Consider the following 22,323-nt stretch of genomic DNA (forward strand, 5'->3'; position numbering starts at 1 on the left):
TTGGTTATTGCATTTTTTAGTTCTAAAATTTCTAATTACTTGTTCTTTATACCTTCTATCTCTTTGCTGATATTTCCGATTTTAATATTTCCTTTTAAAGGAAACCTAACTGAGACACCAAGTTTGCCAACTCAATGGCCTTCATGAGCCAAGCAGAAAAAAAAAAAGGGCAAAAGGTCTTGGGGAGCTGTTGCAATGTAGGAATTCTTATACTGGGTTGAGGGGGAGGGACTATGAGGCTATGTCATAACGTACTCACATAAATGTAGGCCTGGTTCCTTGAAAAGTCTCAAGTGATTCTGGAAATTGAGATATCTGAGTAAAACTATCTAATTTATGAAGGCTGGCTCAAAAAAGTCTTCAAACACGATGCCAACCAAAGAAAACATATCTGCAGGCTGAATTTAGCCCACAGGTGTTTGTGAGCTCTTGCTTCAACCTTTATTGGGGTCAAGTGTACATTCCTATTTCAATTATTCAGTCAACAAATATTTATTGAGCTGGGGTAGCCAGGGACAGACAGATTCTCTGAAGAGATGACATTTCAGATGAATCTGAATAACAAGAAAGAAGGAGACAAGTAGAGGTCTGGAGGGATGGTGCATTAGTTCCCTGTGGCTGTTGTAACAAATGACCACAAATTTAATGGCTCGAAACAACAGAGATTTATAATCTTACTGTTCTGGAGATCCGAAGTCCAAAATGAGTCTTATTTGGGTCTTAAATGGTGTTAAAAGAGGAATTGGCAAGACTGAATTCCTCTGGAGCCTCGAGGGAGAGAATTCATTTACTTGCCTTCTCCAGCTTCTTAGCTCTTCTTCCTCTTCAAAGTGAGCGACAGAACATTTTCAAATACCTCTCTCTCACTCTCTTACTTTTGCTTCTGGCATCACATTTCCTTCTCTGACTCTGATGCTCCTGCTTCCCCCTTATAAGGACCCTTGTAATGACATTGGGCCCACCCAATAATACAAAATAATCTCTCCTCGAAATCCTTACCTTAATCACACCTGCAAAGTGCCTTCTGGAATATTTTCACAGGTTCCATAGATTAGGAATGGACCTCTTTGGGGGGTCATTATTCAGCCTACCACAAGTGATTCCAGGCAGAGGCAGTATTTATAAGGGCTATGGGATGGATGTCTGCTTGTTGTATGAGGCTTACTGGGGCAGGGAGGACATCAAGGAGGTAGCCAGAGGCTATATCATGTAAGGCTCTGGATGAGGGCTTTGGGCTTTATTCGAAATGAGATGGGAGCCATAGGAGGCTTTTGAGCAATGTTGGGATGTGATCCAATATTCATTTAAACAGATGATTCTGACAAGGTAGAGTTTTCTTACAGGTAAGTGTGGGGAAGGCCTCAGTTTGGAGCAGGACATGGTAGCCACCCTCTATGCGGCCAGCTGGACAATGAGAAGCTTTCACCATGTAGCAGACGAAGTGGTAAGGCCAACCCTCTGAATGCACTGTAACACAGAATGCCCCATATTCCATTTTTAACCATTTTGTTCTGCTCTTTTCCTTTCCATGTTGCCATTTTTTGAAAACAATTTTTAGAACAGTTTTAGGTTCACAGAAAAATTGAGAGAAGGTACAGAGATTCCTCATACACCCCCTACGCCCACACATGCACAACCTTCCCCATTATTAACATCCACACCAGATGAGAATTCTGGTCAAGATGGTATTGTAGGTAAACCCTGTGCTTGCCTCCTCCCACAACCACATCAAAATTATAACTAAACTACAGAACAGACATCATTGAGAATCGCCTAAAGTCTAGCTGAACAGAAGTCCTATAACTTAGGACATACAGAAGAAGCCACATAGAAACTGGTAAGAGGGGTGGAGACAGAGACCGAGCTAGTCCAACACTCACATGTGGCAATTAAAAATCTCTTGGCTGTGGAGGTACCCCTGAGGATCGAGTGGCCCAGCCTTATATCAAACTCTCCAGCCTAGGGTTTCAGTGCCAGAAGGAGAAGTCTCCATAACTTCTGACTATGAAAACTAGCGGAGATTGGTGCTGAGTGAGATGAAAGGTTGTTGGAGTCCCAGACATTCCCCTTAAAGGCATTCCTTTAAAAGGGCCCACACATAGATTTACTCGCTGATGGACTTACTTGCTCTGAGCTTCAGAGCTGGAGCAGCAGCTCAAAAGCTGCCAGGGACAAACAGAGAGGAACTGAATCTTCTGATTTCAGGGCAAGGGCTGGAGGAGCAGCTTTCTCCCAGACAGAAGTGCTGGAAGAAGCCATTGTTCCATTGCTGAGCCCTCCCACCATCCAGCATGTAGACACAGGTGAGTGCCATATCTGAGTCTCCATTAATGTAGCTAACACTGGTCACCCCACCCCGATGATTCCCTCAGACCCTGTTCCACCCAACTTGTGGGCCTACCCAAGTTGGCTTTTCCATACATAATGCTTATCTTGGCTCATGCTGGGGACTTTGCTAAAATCTCTCAAAGATTTACAAATCCCAAACAAGCAGCATCTTGCCTTAATGTGCCCCATACCTCTTACCTCTTGCTAAGCAGCCTCAAGCTCTGTACTAGTGGCAGCTGGCCTCAATTTTCAGCTTAGCTTCTCCCAGTCACCTCCAAGCCTAGCACAAGTGGCAAACACCTTCATATCACCTCGTAGCTCATATCACGTGACCCCGGGCACGGCACAGGCAGCAGCTGACTTTAGCCTGCGCTGAAGTACGTCCCAAGAGGCCCTAGAATTAACACGCCTGGCTGCCGGCTTTAGGCCACAACAGAGCACCACCCAACCACCTCCACAAATGATATACTCAAAGGACAGACTGGGTAGGCACAAGAGCCCTGCTAAAGTGAATCTTGCTCTATAAGTCAGCCTCAGCATAACAGCTCCTCCACTGTAGTCACAGCCACTCCTCAAAAATAATCAGCCTGAGGGTCAATCCCTTCCATTGACATGCAAACAGTAATCAAGGCTCAACTACAACAGGAAGGCACATACAACCCTCATGAGGAACACATCTGGAGCACCCAGCTCAGGTAACCAGGGAAAGTGTGCCACAGGGCCCTACAGGACACCTACTACATAAGGCTACTCTACTAAGACTGGGAGACATAGCAGCAGTACCTAACATATAAAAACAAACACAAGTAGGCAGCCAAAATGGAAAGACAAACAAACATGTCCCAAATGAAAGAACAGACCAAAGATCCAGAAAAAGAACTAAACAAAATGGAGACAAGCAATCTACCAGATGCAGAGTTCAAAACACTGGATATAAAGATGCTCAATGAACTTAGGGGAAGACTAGATGAACTAACTGAGAACTTTAACAAAGAGATATAAAAACATAAAAGTGGAGATAGAAAACATAATAAAGAACCAGTCAGAAATGAAGAATACAATAACTGAAATGAAGAATACCTTAGGAGGAATTAACAGATTAGATGAAGCAGAGGATCAAATCAGCAATTTAGAAGATAAGGTAACAGAAAACACTCAATCACAACAGCAACAAGAACAAAGAATCCAAAAAAATGAGGATAGTTTAAGAGGCCTCTGGGATAACATCAAACATACCAATATTCATGTCATAGGGGTACTAGAAATAGAAGAGAGAGAGAGAGGGAGAGCAAGGAATTGAAAACCTATTTCAAGAAATAATGACTGAAAACTTCCGTAACCTGGCGAAGGAAATAGACATACAAGCTCAGGAAGTGCAGAGAGTCCCAAACAAGATGAACTCAAAGAAGCCCACATCAAGACACATCATCATTAAAATGCTAAAAGTTAAAGACAAAAGAGAGTCTTAAAAGCATCAAGAGAAAAGCATCTAGTTACCTACAAGGAAGTTTCCATAAGACCATAAGCTGATTTCTCAACATAAACTTTGCAGGCCAGATGGGATTGGCACAGAATACTCAAAATGATGAAAAGCAAGGACATACTACCAAGATTACTCTACCCAGCAAGGCTATCATTTAGAATCAAAGGACAAATAAAGAGCTTCCCAGAGAAGAAAAAGCTAAAGTTCATCACTATCAAACCAATATTACAAGAAATGTTACAGGGACTTCTTTAAGAAAAAGAAGGAAAATTTTGAAAAATATGAATAATGAAATGGCAATAACTACATATCTATCAACAATTACTTTAAATGTAAATGAATTAAATGCTCCAATGAAAAGGCATAGGGTGGCTGAATGGATAAGAAAACAAGACCCTTACATATGCTGCCTACAAGAGACTCACTTCAGATCTAAAGACATACACAGACTGAAAATAAAAGAAAGTAAAAAGATATTTCATGAAATGGAAATGAGAAAAAAAGCTGGGGTAGCAATACTTATACCAGACAAAATAGACTTAAAACAAAAGCTATAACAAGAGACAAAGAATGACCCAGTAATACCACTTTTGGGTATTTATCTGAAGAAACCCAAAATACTAATTCAAAAAGATATATGCATCCATATGTTTATTGCAGCATTATTTACAATAGCTAAGATATGGAAGCAACCTAAGTATCCATAAATAGATGAATGGATAAAGAAGACAGTACATATATACAATGGAATATTACTCGGTCATAAAAAAGAAAATCTTGCCATCTGCAACAACATAGATAGACCTAGAGGGTATTATGCTAAATGAAATAAGTAAGACAGAGAAAGATAAGTGCCATATGGTTTCACTCATATGTGGAATCTGAAAAACAAAATAAATGAACAAACAAAACAGAAACAAACTCATAGATAATAGATACAGGGAACATTTTGATGATTGACAGATGGGAAGCAGGTTTGCAGACAGGTGAAAAATGTGAAGAGATTCAGAAGTACAAGTTGGTAGTTACAAAATAGTCACAGGGATGTAAAGGACAGCAGAGGGAATATAGTCAACAATATTGTAATTACTATGTATGGTGTCAGATACCAGATTTATTGGGGTGCTCATTGTATACATTATATAAATGCCTAATCACTGGTGTACAGCTGAAACTAATATAATATTGTATATCAACTGTAATTGAAAAATAAAAGATTATTAAAAAAAAAAAAACATTTCCACCAGGTACATCTGTTACAATTGATGAACTTACACTGACATATCATCATCACCTGAAGTCCATAGTTTACATTAGAGTTCATTCTTGGTGATGTACATTCTCTTGGTTTGAACAAATGCATAAAGGCATGTATCTATCATTGGTATATCATAAAAAACAGTTTCACTGCCCTAAAAAATCTTCTGTGCTCTGCCAGTCATCCCTCTCTCCAACTACCCCCTGACAACCACTGACCTTTTTAATGTCATAATACAGTCATGCGCAGCTTAACAACAGGAATACATTCTGAGAAATGCATCGTTAGGCAATTTGGTCATTGTGAGAACATCACAGAGTTCACTTAAACAAACCTAGATGATACAGCCTATTACACACTTAGGCTCTATGGCTTGGCCTATTGTTCCCAGGCTACAAGCCTGTACAGCAAGTTATTGCACAAAACAACATGAGATTTAATCAAGCACTAGAGAAAATGATGCGATCAAGAGTCTCAGTAAATGTGAGATGCATGAGGCTGCTGCTGGTGTAACACAGCATGCTGTTTCACAGCAACTCTTTTTTATAAGTAGAAAGTGCACTCTAAAATAACAACTAAAAGTAGAGTAAATACATAAAACAGTAACACCGTTTATTACCATTATCAAGTATTATGTACTATACTTTTATGTGCTATACTTTTATCCGACTGGCAGCGCTGTAGGTTTGTTTACACCAGGATCACCAAACATATTAGTAATGCATTGCGCTACAGTATCACTAGATGATAAGAATTTTTCAGCTCCGTTATAATCTCATGGTGCCTCTGTCATATATGCGATCTGTCATTGACCAAAATGTCATTATGCAGTGCATGACTGTAGTTGGAATCATACAATATGTCACCTTTTCAGACTGCCTTCTATCACTTAGCCATGTACATATAAGGTTCTTCCATGTCTTTTCATGGCTTTCTAGCTCATCTGTTTTTAGCACTAAATAGTATTCTGTGATCTGGATGTACCAAGTTTATTTATCCATTCACCTACTGAAGGACATCTTGATTGCTTCCAAGTTTTGGCAATTATAAATTAAACTGCTATGAACATCTTTGTGTGGGTTTTTGTATGAAGCGGCACCTTTGGATAAATACAAAGGAGTGTGGTTGCTGGATTGAATGATAAGAGTATGTTTAGTTTTAAAAGAAATTGACAAACTGTCTTCTGAAATGGCTGTACCATTTTGCATTCCCACCAGCAATGAGTGAGAGTTCCCATGGCTTCACATCCCTGTCATCAATTGGTGTTGTTAGTGTTCCAGATTTTGGCCATTCTAACAGGAGTGTATAACCAATGGCATCTTAGAATCAAGAAAATATATGGTGTCAGATACCAGATTTATTGGGGTGCTCATTGTGTACATTATATAAATGCCTAATCACTGTTGTACAGCTGAAACTAATATAATATTGTATATCAACTGTAATTGAAAAATAAAAGATTATTTAACAAAAAAAACATTTCCACCAGGTACATTTGTTACAATTGATGAACTTACATTGACATATCATCATCACCCGAAGTATCTCAGTACTGTTTTAATTTGCATTTTCCTGATGGCATATGATATGGAGCATCTTTTCATATACTTATTTACCATCCATATATCTTCTTTGGTAAGATGTCTCACTTTGTAATTTTTTAACTTCTTAGGCTGACTTTTTAAAAATATATAATTGCTAATAAATGCAATTTTAGCACTTGGCCTTGCTACAGCCCCTCCTATCTGCTAGAGAAAAAAAAAAGGAGAATAAAGAGAAAATAGTATCTTGTTTTTCCCTGATGCTGCAGAAATACAGACAAGGCTGCCACTAGCCTATATGTCTTAATGCAAAGTTTAAAAAGGCTTCCTTCACATGGACACAGCCCCATACCAGGGTACTGACTTGTTGCATAGAGCATGAAGTAGGCTTCTACTTGCCCCTTGGCTGGCCACTTTGCTTCGTGCTCAACCTGCACAACTCCACATGGTAACCCTGAATAGACACTTTCTACATCGTGAAATTGTCCTTGCAAAAGTTACTACTATGGAAGTAGTCTTCTAAGTCATTCTGTTAGTCAGGATAGGATAAACTCTGCTGGAGCAATGAATAAACCACAGAATAAACACAAAGGTTTATTTCCTTTTCACGTCATAATCAGATGCAGCTCAGGGCTTTCTTCCAAGAAGTGACTCATAGGTACAGGCTGCCATCTAAAGTACGGTTTCCAAAGTCATCACAGAACAGAATCAGAGATAGTGGTTAGGGCCAGGCTAGAAGCGTCATTCGTTTTGTTCACATTCCATTGGCCAGAATTGAGTCACATATCCCCCCACTTAACTGCAAAAGAAGCATAAAAATATGGCCTTCTATGTGCCTAGGAAGAGAAAGTAAATTGTTGGACACCTGGCCAATTACTACCACAATCCAGCTCCAGAGACTGTGGCCATGTCCTCTGATGCAATTTTAACCGTTAAAAAAATCTGTAATTCTGAATCTTTGTATTAATTTGTTGGCCTCAGAGTAACATTCAAATCGACACCTCTGAATTCCTGAGACTTATATATATTAATTGTTTCTTTGTTCAGACATGAGAAGATCATTGGCCCCATCTTTGTTTCCACACGTAAGTAAAAATAGAGCTTTGAATTGGTCAGAGGCTTATTAGACAAAAAGTTAAAAAGGGTCCAACAATAGCTTGGCACACATCCTGTTGGTTTTCGTTTTGATTCCTGGCCATGCTCTCCCTGAATTCTCAAGCAAATCCAAGAAGATCCTACATCTGCCTAAAACCCCAGCAATGTTCTCTTTATGCCCTACAAGACTTACACCGATAGTCTGCTGCACACTTCTCCTCTTTGCTTATACCATATGTCCCCCCACCTGGCTACTCCAGCCAAACTGGCTACCTTTAAGCCTCTTCTCCCCAGTGCTATGCCTTCCACCTAGAAAACCCTTCTTTCCCCTCTTCTCATTGTTCAGGCCTCAGCTCAAGCATCATTGCTTCATGAAAGCCTTCTCACTACATGTAAATTTCCAGACTGGTCATTAATGCTGCTCACCAAATCTTCCTGGCCCTTCATCTTCCAGACACAGAGTGGGATGGTGCTTCAGGATCTCTCTAAGTTTGGGTGGGGCCATGCAACTAATTCTGGCCAGTGAAATATTACTTCTGAGCAGAAGTAATCTGAGTCACTTCTAGGCTAGAGTAGTTCATTGCCAGAGCAAGATACTCTAGAGTCCTCTTTCCTCTGTGTAGAATCCACAATATTTTAGACGGAGGCTATTCTGCTAACCTGAGTTGAGGAGTGAGCAGAGCTCCCACAGACTCACAGTGGACATGGCAAATGGGTAAGAAAGAAACTTTGGTCATTATAAGCTATAGACTCGGGGCATGTTTGTTACCACAGCATAACTCAGCCCATTCTGACTGATACACACTCCTTCCAAAACTCTTGTCACTTTTGCAATTTTTCACTTATTTCTGTCACTGTTGGAATAATTTTTTTAACCCACTGAACTGAGAGCTTCATAAGGTCAGGGATATTTTTGTTGTTGTTTCTCCCACTGTATCCCCAAGTACTGAAAGAACTGGAAGATAATAAGAGTTCAATAAATGTATGTCAACTGAGTGAAGGAAGAAATGAATGAATAAATAATCTTAGGAGATAGGTACAATTATTTCTATTTTACAGGGATGAAATGGAAGCTCAGAATGGTTGCATTAGTTGTTCAGTATGGCAGGTAAGTGGCAGAGATTAAGTCAGAACCTAGGTCTGATTCCAGAACTTTATAACTAGTGCGCAGCTACCTTACCTAAACAGGAAAGCCTTGGGGTACCAGGTGCACCTCTTCCAAAGGGTCTTCACCTGTTCCACCAAGAAATGTCTCTATGTTGGTGACACTAAAGGCGAAAGGGTTTGGGAATCCACTGGACATCTACTCTGGAATGAATGATCCACAACTGGACGGACAAGGCAAGGAGATTCAGAGTGGGAGGGGCGTTAGTCAGCTCTTTGTCCTCTATTTTACCTCTTTTTAAAATAACTTCCATTAACTGAGTGGTCATTCTCTGCCTGGCACTGTGCCAAGGGCTTTAGGATCATAAGCTCACAGCATCTTCATGACCCCAATGATTCCTACTTTTTACAGGAGGAAACTGAGGGCCAGAGAGGTGAATTTACTTGCCCGTGAGTACAAAATTAGTGTATCAGTTATGGCTGCAACACAAAATACACCCCAAATCAGTGGTTTTAAATGGTAAGTATTTATTGTTTACAAGTCTAAAAACAAGCTGGGTAATTCTGGTCTCAGCTGGAGTCATACATGCTTCTCTGATAAGCGTTTGGTTGGAGTTAGCTCTGGTGATCTTGGCTGAGCTCTTGCATGTGTTCAAGAGTTGGCTGTCTATAGGTGGGACCAGGTGCCATGTGGTCTCTATTTCCCCAGTAGGCCTATCTAAAAAGGTGGAAGCTGGGGGTCCAATAAAGTGAATAGAAGCTGCAAGTATTCTTGAGGTTCAGGCTCAGAACTAGCATATGGCAGGGACAGGGACAGGGAGACCTTGGTTTCCATATGACCTGAAGGTCAGACTTTGGAAGGCCCCTGGGCTAGTTGGGTTAAACCAGCCATATCAGTTATCTACTGCTGCATAAGAAACCACCCTGAACTCAGATGCTTAATGCACCAGTTATTTCTTTTTCTCTCCATTCTGTAGGTTGGTAATATAGGCTGGGCTCAGCAGGGTAGTTATTCAGGTTTTGACTTGGTTCATTCATATATCTGTGGTCAGCTCAGGGTGGCTAGAAGGCTCTGCCTCAGGGGGCTGGGTGGCAGTTGGCTGGGGAACCTCTAGTCTCTTATCCTCTAGTAAGCTAGCCCAGACATGTTCACAAGGTCATGTCAAGGGTCCAAGAGAGCAAATGGAAGCTGCAAACCTGCTTGAAGCTTAAGCTTGAAACTAGCACAGTATCACCTTCACTATGTTCTATTGGCCAAAACAAGTTACAAGGTCAACCCAGATTCTAGGGATAGGGAAATAGACTCCACCTCCTGATGGGAAAAGTGGTGAAATCACATTGTAAAAATTTTTACAGCAAGGTGTGAAGGATTCCATCTACTCCACAATCACTTTACCAAAGGCAATAAGTAACGCAGCTGGAATTCTAACCCAGGAGGCGCACTGCTTCCACATAGCCTGCTCTTCTCAAGTTTTATCACTTCTGTTTTTCCTTAGCTTTCTCACCTCCCCATATATCTTCTCTGTTATTTGGCCTCCCTTCTGTATTAGTCAGAACACATTTGACTGCAAGTAATAGAAATCCAAGTAGAGTAGTTTAAGCTAAGAAGGAATTTATTGGCTTCTGGAATTGAGAAGTCCAAGTGTAGACACAGTTAGATCCAGATGCTCATAGGATATCCTCCCAAGATGTCTTTCCTCATGTTTTTATTCTTTGTTTTCTGTGTTGTCTTAATACTCAAGTATATGCTTCCCAAGAGGAGAAGACAGTCACCCCAGCATCACAGCAGCTTAGAAACCTCAATGGAAAGAGAGCACACCTATAGTAACAATAGCAATAACGGGTGCTCACTGTGTGCCAGGCACTGCTCTAAGCACTTAGCAGGTGTTAACTCATTTAGTCCTCACGACATGTTATGAAGTATAAGTAATCATCATCCCCACCTTATAGATGAAGGAACTGAGACTCAGAGAGGTTAAGATCCACGTCTAAGGTATATAAGAAATAAGTGGTGGGGCTGGGAGTTGAACCCAACCAGCCTGGCTCCAGAGTCCTTGCTCTTAATTATTTAACTAGTTCAGGCAGAAAAGTAGTAATAATATCAAACCCTATTCTGAGCAGATACTCTGGGCCAGACACTGTTCAGAGCATCAGGGTTTAACAACAAAAACAACAACAACAACTAAATTATATTTACTTAATTTTTCCAGCAACCCTATAGGGTAAGCACTGTTATTATCTCCATTTTACAGATGGGGAAATTGAGGCACTGAGAGAGAAAATAAGTCTAAGGTCACACGTGGGGCAGCTGGGACTTAAACCCAGAGAGTAGAGTCTTTAGAATCTGCATCTGTTGTCCCAGAGTCCCACTTGTAAACCAGAGGTGAGGTCAGCCTCTGAGAACTTCATGAAGTGAGATGGAGGGAGGCCCGAGGACAGCCCAGCACTCTCACAGGCCATGTCTCCATCCCTTCCTCCTCTCCCCTCCCCTCACTTCCTGGCACAGCCTTCTCAGAACCCGCTTGTGAACGGACTTACCTAATGTGGTCTGGGCCAGACGGCTGAGTCCAGGCAAACAGGCAGAGGCTGGGTCTGAGTCACCAAGCAGAGCTTGCCAGAACCTAGAGTGTGAGCCTGTGCCAAGGAGAGTATAGGGTGGTGGGGATGACACCCTGTGCCGCAGAGATGCTGGGATTCCTTTTGAGCCTATGACCTTGACTCTCGCTAGACTTCTACAAAACATTCCCACCATCCTGATGGAGCCTGGGCAGGAGGCCAAGTTGTATTTCACACATTTATGAGAAACCAAGATGTGACTATTTATAGCCTTTGGGTTTGTCTGCTAAGTGAGAACTGGGTAAATGTAATGACATCTCAGGAGCAGAATCCAGGCAATGCCACCTGCCCCCTAACACAGACAGCAAGTACCCTTGTCCACATGGCTACACAGGTTCTCATGTCAACCTGTGGGCGTGGGAAAACTGAGGCTCAGAGAGCCAGATGTGGAAGGGGATGTAATGTTGGTGGACTCTTAACCCACCCAGAAAATTGCCTTGGCTGTTTGGCCGGTATCTTTAAGAACAAAACTTTATTTTCAGTTGTTCATGGGAATCTTCGAAAACCTTCTTTCAACCCCCACCCCACCCCTTCCTCCTCACTCTCTTCCTCCTTGATATTAAAATGTTTCTTTCTTTTTTGTCTCTCTTTTCTTCATTATCCCCCCTTCCTTTCTTCTTTCTCCTTTGTTTGTCTCTTTTTTTAATCAAGACAATAATCACAGCACTAATAGTAGCTAGCATTAGAGAGGGTCCAGGTAACTCACCCAGCCTTAGCTGATTCTCTAATAAATGCCATTATTATCCTCATCTTACAGATCTAGGCGAGTAATACACCCACATCAGTTAGAATGCCAAGGTGGCTCCTCCAAGCTGTGTCTCCCCTATGCTTTTGGGGTTTGTGTTGCTCCGGCCACTGATACTCTCAGCACTTTCCTGGCCAATGTGGTCACTGTGGCTGAAATTCAAACGAGGAATGAATTTCACCAGAAATGAGTCAATAAAGTGTCCACCTTTGGGGGAATCTGATATTTGATTTATTCTTACTTTGTGATGATCTTTTGTGGCAGGAGGTTCAGAGAGAAGTCTCCAGTGCTATGACCTTTCATGGGGTCACTGCTCTGCGCCTCAGTTTCCCCCTCATCCTTATTGTTGGGAGGATGAAAAATGAGTGAATACATGTGTAGTGCTTAGAACACTGCCTGGCTCAGAGTACATGCTTCATGAATGCTTGCTGTGGGAGCTGGTGCTATTGTCATTTAACTGTGGCTTTGGAGAGCTGGATAGGACACTGGGCAAAGTCCTTGTGGGGATGCACACATGGGCTACTCCTGGCCTCTTGCTTCCATGCTGGGCCTTGCCTGCAGGCAAGTTGTCTAGGCTCCAATTGCATTCTCCAAACCTCAATCATCACCTCTGATTTTGTTACTCCCCTCTTTCCAGATATCATCAGTGGGGTGTGGACACTCACGCAAATGAAACGTGCAGACACTTGGGATCTCAGGAGGGTAGCTTACCAAGTTTCTAGATTCATGGTTTCTGACCTCATTTCCTGATGGCCGACACGCTGATGTTGCCACAGTGCCCTGCCACCCCACTTCTCCCCACCCCACCACTTCCTCCCTCCAGAGACAAGCCATAGTCATAGTTTTTGCTGTTACTCTTCCGTCACAATTTCCACATCTCTTAACAAGTTGTTGATGCCTCTGTTTTTGTGGGGATTTTTTTGAGAATTTTTATAAGAATTTATTTGAGCCAAACTAACAACATTGCTGTGAAGCAAGATCTCAACTGCTCCCTATGCCTCTGTTTTTTGATTTTTCAGTGTTACCCACAAGCCATTTGCTGTTGACTTCCTGTCCTGGAAGATGAGGCTTCAATTCATACCTTGCTCCCATACTCCCTCGGATGTGATGATACCACTCAACCTACTTGAGTCTCAGTGTCCATACCTGTAAATGAGAATAATAACAGTACCTACCTCATAAGGTGGTTGTGAGGACTAAATGAATTCATTCATGTGAAGCCCTTAGAACAGTGCCTTGCCCATAGTAAGGGCAGTGTGTTGGCTATTATTGTTGTTATAATTATCATCATCATCATTTTTGGATTCTCTGTTAGTTATCTTTGTAACTTTCAATCACAGGCAAATCTCCATTTCTTCTTTTTGCTTTTCCCCTCCGTTGGCCTGGAATGTGAACATGCTGTTTGTGAGCCACTGAGGACAGCATCCTTGAGTGGCACAGCAGCAGAAGAGAAGAGCCAGCTGGGCTGTCACTGAGAAGGATCCAGACTTCTGCCTGGTTTGAGCCACCATTATTTGGTGTATCTGCCAAAGCAGTGGACCCAATTTTCTAACTATACACAAGCTTTTATTTTTTCCCAACATTTGATTATGAAAATTTTCAAACCTACAGAAAAGTTGGATGAATTTTACCATAATATCCATATACCTATCATCTATATTCTACAATTGTTAATATTGTTCTATATTTGCTTTATCATATATCTATCAATCCACTCCTCTATTTATTTATCAACCCATATAATTTCTTTGATGAATTTTTAAACAAGCTAAAGTATTTTAAACCAGACATCAGTATTCTTAACTCCTAAACATTTCAGCAGTCATGTCACTAACTAGAGTTCAGTGTTTATGCTTCTTTATTGAGTAAAATTTGCATATAATAAAATGCATATTTTAACATGTTTACTGAGTTTGACTAGTGCGTATACTATGTAATACAAACCACTATAAAGATAAAGAACATTTCTATCATTTCATGAAGTTTCCTTTTACCCCTTCCTATTTATCCCCATCCCCACTCCACCCCCAGAAGTAATCATGCTTCTGATATTTTTATACATCTACTGTTAAATTATCAGGGTTGATGACATGTATGTTCTGGAAGTGACCTTAATTAAATTTTCTGGGTTGGTAGCTAGAGTTGAGAAAGAATTAGTTTCTTTCTACAGAATATGGGGACCATATTCAACACTATACCAGCAGTGACTGGGCCTGGAGATGAGAGTCTCTCAGTGCTGATAGCCAGGACCATGACTGGTGAAGGCAGCAGTCTAAGCACTGAATGGGCCATATTGTTTAAGTTCCTGTGCCATCTCATGTGCATCACTCACCCTGGGTGTATCATGTAAGATGCTGCTGGCTGCATGTAAAGGGAGTATAAATTCCAAACATCTTAAAAAATAAGGGCCTTTATTATTTTATAAAACAAATAGCTACACCAAGGTAGAAAGGTTCTACAGTGGTCAATGCATCGGCTGAATGATGTCTTCATGGACTAAGAATACTTGGCAGTGTGCATTATCCCTCAAGGTGACAACACAGTTGTCATAGTCCCAGCCATCATTTCCTATAGATGCAAAACATTACAACCTTACACTTCTTTTTGCCAAAATTCTACCCTGTCCATTCCTCTCCTGGATATTTTAAGTGTTTAACCCCTGAATTTGCTCCTGGTAGTAACTAGTGGAATTCTTGCTCTTGGCTTTGAGGATTATAGGCTCTTCTAAGTGCTGGTGAAAGAAATTGCAGAAAAATAAGTAGAAAAATTATCTTTCTTTGCAGCTGCAGAAAATTAGACATTCTTCAGTATCACAAAACTCCTCTTGCAAATATTCTTTCTATGCCGCAGGGACTTCAGAGAGGATTTGTACATTTCATGAAAGAAAACTTTAACATTCCAAATTGGTAATTCTGATTTGTTGTCTTACTTAATAATTTATTACCATGGGATAATACTTAAATTGGCATGTAGATTCTGAAACGAATAAATATAAGATTTTTTTTTCTTAAACTAGAAGAATGTTATTACCACCCCCTTTCTCCCATATGGATGGAAGGAAAAAGAAAACATAGACACTGTTATGATTCTGCTTTAGACTAAGAGTTCAAGAGAGTCAAATTCTGTGTCAGTGAATGCCTCCTCACACTGCCACACTTTCTGTAGAAGGCAGTAAAAGGAACTTTCCCCACCCCCTGCGTTACTGTACACCCTGCTTGTCCATGGGAGATATCTTCCAAAACCCCCAGTAGATGCCTGGAATCACAGATATTACTGAACTCTACATATATTATGATTTTTCCTGTACATACCTACTTATGATAAAATTTTATAAATTAGGCGCAGTCGGAGATTAACAATAACATAATAAAATAGAACAATTATAACAATATACTGTACTAAAAGTTAGGTGAATATGGTCTCAAAGCATCTCATTGTATGGTACTCACCCTTCTTCTTGTCATGATGTGAGATGACACAATATCTACGTGATAAAATGAAGTAAAGTGAATAAAATAAGCATTGTGATGTAGCTACAGCTGACTGCCAGATTGTATATAACAAGCACTTGAAGGCTTCTCTTTGGCACATCTGAATTGTCAGCATCATTCCTCTTGCATTTTGGGGCCCTTATTAAGTAAAATGAGGATTACTTGAATGCAAGCATGGTGGTACCATGACAGTCAATCTGATAATGGTGACTAACGGGTGGGTAGCATACACAGTGTGGATGCTGAACAAAGGGATGGATCTCATCCCAGGAGGAACAGAGCAGAATGGCTTGAGATTTCATCACGTTACTCAGATTGGCAAACAATTTAAACCTTAAAAATTGTTTATTCCTGGAATTTTCCATTTAATATTTTTGGACTGTGGGTAACTAAAACCATGGAAACCAAAACCTCAGATAAGGGGGACTACTGTGCTTTTAAAGAGAAAAAAACATTTTACCTCAGAAGCCTCCCACTAACCACTCCCCAGAGACTTCCCCCCACATCTTCCTGGCCAAGAGCATGACTGGCATAGACCACTTTTCCTGAACAAATGGATAGAGCTAACAAACAAGCTAATAACATCAGGGCTCTTCCTACAAAGAAGAGTGAAAGAAAACGAATTTGTTTATTAATAGTGCAGATTGCCAGTCCTGTTGCTGGTTGCAGGGTTGCTTCTGCAGTCACACTGCTCCAGCCTGGCTCTTTGATTCTGCCTTTCTACCTCAGATTGAAGGAACCCAACCCAGGTGGCTAATCGGGGAGTGGCTTCTGGGTGAGGGAGGCTCCTGCCCACATCCCTCAAGAGAAAGTACCTTAGCTTGACTGCCTGCAAATCTTTGAGGCTTTATTAACAATCAGGCCTTCTATCACAAGTGACTGAAACCCAAATTAGCTTAAGCATAAAGGAATTTATTAGTTCTTATAATGGAAAAGTCCAGTGGGAGTTTGGATCTCAAGTATGGCTGAATTCAGCTGCTCAAACAATACACTCAGGATTGTGCCTCTCTCCCTTAATCACCTCTGCTTTCCTCAATATTGATTTTATTTTCAGGCAGGTCCTTTCCTCCCCTCAGCAGTTCCAACCTTACAGCCTACCAGATAAGTAACCAAGGTAGAACAAAAAATTCAGCTTTTTTAGTAGTTCCAGCAAAAGTCCTCTAGCTGTCTCTCACTGCCTTTACTTGAATGATGTGATGATTTCTAGAGCTGGAAAATGAGGTTTACCCTGTCCAAATCACAACTCAGAGAAGGGAAGGATGGGTCCCAAATTAAAATGAGAAGGAGAAATGAATGCCCATCACAATAATAACTTTCTCTCTCCATGTGTATAGATGGAGCACCAACCAATCCTGTGTTATCATGAAGAGCAGTTCAGCTGCTAACAGGGTAATAAGGGCTAAATTAGCTGGAAGTGCTCAGAAAAGGGGTCTTAGAAAAGTCAATGGTGGAAGCAGAGCCACGAGAGATAAAAGACAGTGTTCCAGGCAGAGGAAACTGCAAGGGCAAAATACCTGAGACAAATCAATATTTGGTGGATGAGTGGATAAATATGTGAATGGATGAGTAAATGAATGTCTATAGGTGGGAGGGCTCAGAAGAAAACCATGAGCCCTCATAGTAATGGAGGAGCTGAGGTAGGACTATAGATCTTGCAATGAAAGAGGGGAGTGCAGACGTGGCCTGAGAGAAGGGGAAGCATTGTTTGGACTCCGCTAGAGCCAGGAGTAGAGATTGACAGTGACCCCGACCTGGAAGATCATACCCTCCATCCCTCCCTCCTCGGCTCCCTGGGCTGCCTAGAAACCCTCCCCAAGCCCCAAACTTCCTCTCTCTTCCTTCTACCACTCTTCAGCCTGAACCACACTTCCTCTTTTCTGTTCTTCAAATATACCAAGCTTGTTTCCAACTCAGGGCCTTTGTGCTTGCTGTTCCCTCTACCTGGAACGTCCGTCCCCAAGAACTTAGCAAGGCTGTCTCCTTCTTAGCCCTCATGTCTCAGCCAAGTGTCCCCTCCAGAATGTCCCCTGACCATCCCAACTGAATTACCTACCTTCCTGCTCCTGTAGTCCCTTTCCAATTACACCACCCTACGTCACTCCCTTTCTCTGAAACTTGCGTGTTTGTGACCCTGTTTCCATCGCAGCTGTCACCCCAGTGCCCAGTACAAACTCTGACACAGAGTAGGTGCTCAGAGGGCTTAAGATCCAGCAGCTCAGAGCCCTGCAGTACCAGGGACCTAATCTCAGCTATGCTGTTCTCCTGACATAATTGTGCTCTCTCTGTGCCTCAGTTTTCTCCTCGAGTAAGTGGGCAGAACAACAGACACGATCTCTGAAGACAACCTCTCTAAGGCACTCAGAGCACATGGAGCTTGGTTCACAGTAGATGCCCTATAAAGGTCGGCACTAAGTTACTATTATTACCACCCAAGGTTGCTGTGAAGTCTTTGGGAGGGAATTTGGGACAGTGGTTATCTGCATACGATTCTCCAGTGTCCCGTTTCCAGCCATGACTGCTTACTGGCTGCGTGATCCTGTTCAAGTAAACTCCCTGCTCTGGGGCTGTCTCTGTCTCTGTAAAATGGAGTTCACTGCAGCACCACCATGCTCCTCCACTCACACACACACACACACACACACACACACACAGAGCCGTGGGGCAGGTTTAAAGAGCTCATGCAGATAAAAGTGTCTAGTGCGGGGCTCCAGGCAGTGATTTATGATGTAATTTGTTCAGTCAACACAATCTAGAGACACTTTCTTGGTTGGACATGTGACTTCACCAATGGCCTGGGTCTAGCTTCACCTCCATCTCTCCCTCCATTCTTACCATGACTCTCAAGAATCAGCTAGGGGCTGTCCCCTGTATGTTCCTTGCCCATGATGCTCTCTGCCCTGTCCATGCTGTCCCACAACTCTGGAATGGGCATTTATAGCCAGGGGGACAGGGAGCGGGATGGTATAGATTGGATCAGGAAGTTCTCTGGCCTCCAAGCCAGACATCTTTCTCTCTCTATTTCTCTCTCTCTCTCTCTCTCTCTCTCTCTCTCTCTCTCTCTCTTCTCCGCTCAGTGGTATTAACGTTTAGATGCCCGGAGAACAAGAAACAAGGACTTGGGAAAGCTGGTTTCTTTCTTTAGACTTTGGTATTGTTTTTCACAAACTAATAGTGTGCAACAAAAATATAAAGTTTGATATAATCTTGTTTTTAAAAAATTTGCAAGTAAAGATATGAAAAATAAGACAAAATCACTAAACAAAAAGAATTCCTATTTGATTAAAAATGGGAAAAAGACCTGAAAAGATACCTCATCAAAGAAAACTTACAGAGAGCAAATAAGCATATAAAATGATGTTCAACATCATACATCATTAGGGAAACACAAACTAAAACAATACTGAGATACCACGACACTCTCATTAGAATGGTCAAAATCTGGAACACTGACAACACTAACTGCTGACAGGAATGTGAAGCCACAGGAACTCTCATTCATTGCTGGTAGGAATGCAAAATGGTACAGCCATTTTGGAAGACAGTTTGCCAATTTCTTTCAAAACTAAACGTACTCTTATTATATGGTCCAGCAATTGCACTCTTTAATATTTACCCAAAAGAAGAAAAAACATGTTCATACAAAAACTTGCACACTGATGTCTATAGAAGCTTTATTCATAATTGCTAAAATTTGGAAGCAACCAAGATATCCTTCAGTAGATGAATGAATTAATAAACTGTGGTACATCCATACAGAGGAATATTGCTCAGTGCTAGAAAGAAACGAGCTAGCAAGTCATAAAAAGACATATGCATATGGCTAAGTGAGAGAAGCCAGTCTGAAAAGGCAACACATTGTATAATTCCAACTGTATGACATTCTGTAAAAGGCAAAACTAAGGAGATAGTAAAAAGATCAGTGGTTGCCAAGTGAGGGAGGAATGAACAGGCAGATCACAGAGGATTTTTAGGGCAGCGAAATTACTCTTACAATACTGCAATGATAGATTCATGTCATTATACATCTGTCCAAACCCATAAAACGTACACCACCAACAGTGACCCCAAATATATAATATGAACTTTGAGTGGTAATGATGTGTCAGTGTGTACATAGATGTATAATGTTACATCTGTTATAGCAAACAAACCACTCTGATGTGTGATGTTAATAATGGAAAAGTTGAACCTGTGTGGGGACAGGGAGAATAAGAGAATTCTCTGTACTTTCCCCTCAATTTTGCTGTGAATCTGAAACTGCCCTAAAGAAATGAAGTTTATATAAATGCTTTAAAAAAAGAAAAACAGCATTGTTATCAACCACAATGGCTTTTAAATTTTCTTGACTCTAAGAAGGTCATTTTACATCACAACGTAGGATGAACACATGATCACAACAAGTTTCCCAAAATAACACTTTCTGACCACCTGAGACGAATTCTGATATTCTTGTAAATGCCCACCCTCACAGCTTCTCCCATCTTCTGTGAACTAGATCTATGATATGGGTTGTACACAGCTGCAGAGAGGAGAAAACATCTCCATCTCCTCCTGGTGAGCCTTTCGTTAGTTATGAAAACTTGCACTTTAAAATTCAACCACTGGTAAGTCAGATGTGACCATAATGAACAAAAAGCAGACGGAGAGCTCAGCATTTTGCTGGCACAATGATGAAAGGGTTAAACTGGTTTTACTTAAAAACATTGAAGTAAGGAACATGTATGGTTGTTTCAAGGGTGAGCTTTGAGGCAATGTCAGGAGATGATTAAGTGCGGTAGCTGATTAGCCCACAATAGAATAAATGCTGAGGGTAGCCAAGAGGTAACACGGAGGGTAGCTGAGGGTAACAAGGAGCAGTGGAAGAAACCATGGGTTGATGATGGAGAAAAGATGTCGGGTACAGGCAGCTGCTTCCAGTGTTTGCTGGTCTTGGTATGAGAGAGATAGAACCAACTTACCTGTGATCATAGAGGGCAGAATGGGGATAATTAAGTAGCAATTATAATGGGGCAAAGGTCTTCCTTGGCCAGTCAGAGGCAGAACTCCTCTCGTTCCGCACTGCAAGAGGTTGTTCTTGGCTAACTTGTACCAGTGGAGAGAGTGCAGTGCTGGGGGCGGGGGGGCAGGAGGAGGAAAGAATGTATAAAGAAATAATGGCTGAAAATGTCATAAGTTTGGCAAAAAACATAAACCTACAGATTCAAGAAGTTGAGTGAATCCAAGATTAGGTTAAACCCAAAGAAATCCATGCACAGACAAATCATGATTAAACTGCTAAACCCAAAATACAATGAAAAAATCTTATAAGAACCAAAAGAAAACAATGCATTACCTACATGTGAGCAACCACTCAAATCATGACAGATTTCATATCAGAAACCAAAGTTATAATAATACTAGCTTTTAGACTAATAATTTTCAACCAATTTCCCATTTAGAAAAAAATAGTACAGCTCACTGCCAGCATTAATTTAATTTTACATAAACATGCTCTTTGAGGCTGAAGCAAATCTGACTGGTTTTCAACGTGAAAATAAAATATAAAAATTGTTCTTGGAGTTATTTCTAAACAGAACTTGTCTCTAATCCTAATGTAAGAGAAGTGCATACATAAATTGAATTCATCAAATGAATCTTCAGCTAACAACTATTCGAGAATGATGTTAATATTATGTGTAGGAATGCTACATTTTCTAGGATTTGATATTTTCATTGATCGAGAATTACTGTATTTTGTAAATGGAAATACCACTACTAAAAACAGAATACTGTAAGTGGAATGATGTCATTTGTTTCCAAAGACTATCAATATACTAGAGCAATGCAAAAATAATTATAAAAGCGAGATATTTCATGGCAAGCTTTGGGGGTAAGGTTAGGACTGTGATCCTATGAGTTATCTCAGGGTAAATGCTGCAGCTGCAAGAATTCTCAGGGCAGGTGGGAAATGGATTTAAAAATATACTAGTCTCTTAGATCAAGTAGAATACAAAAAGTGCAGTTACAAATCATTATTAAAATGTTAGCTTTTTAATTGCCCATGTGTGATATTGTGATTTATAATAAGAAATATATGTATGGTCTGTCTCCATTCCTGGCACAGAACTCCTAAAACCCTTCATATGGCTTCCAGTTACTGTCTAATGTTTTTTCCTTTCACCCTTCATAACCCCCTTAAACATTTCTTGAGGGATAGGTCTAGTAGTAATGAACTCTTTTAGCTATATTTTTAAATCTGAAGCTGTTTTAATTTCTCTCACTTTTTCTTTTTCTTTTTTTTATAATTTAAAAATTTTTTCAGCTGCAGTTGGCAAATAATATTATATTAGTTTCAGGTGTACATCATAGTGATTAGACATTTATATAACTTATGAAGTGATCACCCCAATAAATCTAGTACCCATCTGATACCACACATAGTTATTACAATATTAATGACTATATTCCTTATGCTATAGTTTATATTCCCATGACTATTTTATAACTACTAATTTGTACTTCTTAATCCCTTCTCCCCTTTCACCAACCCCCCGAAATCCCCGACAATCTGGTAACCATGAAAATGTTTGTACCTATGACTTTGTTTCTGTTTTATTTGTTCATTTATTTTCTTTTTTTAGATTCCACACAGAAGTGAAATCATATGGTGTTTGTCTTTCTCT

The sequence above is a fragment of the Pteropus medius genome, unplaced genomic scaffold, assembly GCF_902729225.1.
Source record: "Pteropus medius unplaced genomic scaffold, Ma_sr-lr_union100, whole genome shotgun sequence".
Classification (NCBI taxonomy): Eukaryota; Metazoa; Chordata; class Mammalia; order Chiroptera; family Pteropodidae; genus Pteropus; species Pteropus medius.